Source organism: Anneissia japonica, unplaced genomic scaffold, assembly GCF_011630105.1.
Source record: "Anneissia japonica isolate Jap-2015-1 unplaced genomic scaffold, ASM1163010v1 scaffold2284_len378405_cov197, whole genome shotgun sequence".
Lineage (NCBI taxonomy): Eukaryota > Metazoa > Echinodermata > Crinoidea > Comatulida > Comatulidae > Anneissia > Anneissia japonica.
Genome location: NW_022735924.1, coordinates 270307 through 271716, shown reverse-complemented (window position 1 = coordinate 271716; position 1410 = coordinate 270307). Strand labels below are relative to the sequence as shown.

Genomic DNA, 1410 nt, shown 5'->3' with positions numbered 1-1410 from the left:
TATATATATATATATATATATTCGATTCGGAAATAAAGATTGAATGATACCATTCAACAAAATTGTAATATTAGTTTAGATAACCGTTGGGAGTCATATGCTAGTAATTATAATTAATGTATATTTAATCTGAGAGCAAAGTGAATAATATCGTCTACATCATGCAATATACATGAGTATGTAAATAGGAAATACTGACAATAACCGTGTGAACAGTTACATCGAGATTGTGACTTTCACTTGAGACAAGTATTTATGATTTTATTTAGTAATAATAATTTACCGACTATGGTCTCGTTCTCACTTTGAGTAGACATCTTAATGTTAAAAAAACTATGAGAAAATTAAGTCGATCGGTGACCGGTGTATTAGTAAAACATTACATTTCTTATGAAGTCACAGCTATATAACATAAAACGGCGACATTGCTGAGATTAATGTAGGCCTAACTACACTCAGTAATGAATAATAAAACGATTTCATACAAACAGTATTGAAATAAAAACTAAAACGGTATGATTAAACAATGTCGGTTACTAAATTGTAAAATGACAACAATAAGACATTATGATACGTTTAAGTCAACCACAGTAAGGATATGCCTAACGATAACTGAAATTAATGGCAGCATTAAGAAATATAACAACGTTGTAAATAAAATAATGATAATGGAGAGTGCAGCCAAGGAGGTGTAAATCACAGCTTGGATGGTATTATATATATGCGTAGTTTGTAGCGAATGTGATATCATGAAATGAGCGCCTAGTACTCTTTAATTAGATGATAAGTATCAATTCCGGCTTGTGCTCACATTATGTTTCCATCTGTAAGCGTTAACTAAACCAAAATAACCAGGTGCTTTCAAAGCTGGCAATATTTATGACAATTTGACAAGTCAACTATCATATTAAATATATAATATATATCCGTCATATTAAATATATATATATATAATATATATATAATATATATATATTACATAGATAATAATTATATATATATAGTAATATAAATATATAGAGTGTATATATATATAATTACGTTTCATTATTAATACTAATATATATCAATTTGAATTATATATTAAAATAATAAATATATCAGACCTTGACTTGACTTGATAAATATCTACAATTGAACTATCTAGAATAATCTAATTTTCGAATAATTTGTCTTGCCGTAATGCTCCATAAATTATTATGAATTATTGTTAAAGAGAAATTCGCTATAAACGCACTGACTATCAAATGTGGGACAAAGCTTGCGACTAATAAAAATCACTAGCGAGACTAATGTTGTTCAAAGCAATTTAAACATGAATTGTTTGCATGTAGTAATAATTGTTGATAATACAATCTAACATGACCAGGGGTGGCGCCATGATTTCTCCGACCGGGGGCCCGAGGTCCC

General features: G+C 28.7%; 1 protein-coding gene across 1 annotated transcript in view; it reads left to right on the top strand.

The window, feature by feature from the left end:
• LOC117116697 (amine oxidase [flavin-containing] A-like) overlaps positions 1 to 1410 on the top strand; it is a 21393-nt gene that overhangs the window by 10522 nt on the left and 9461 nt on the right. The gene's annotated exons all lie outside the window — the stretch shown is intronic.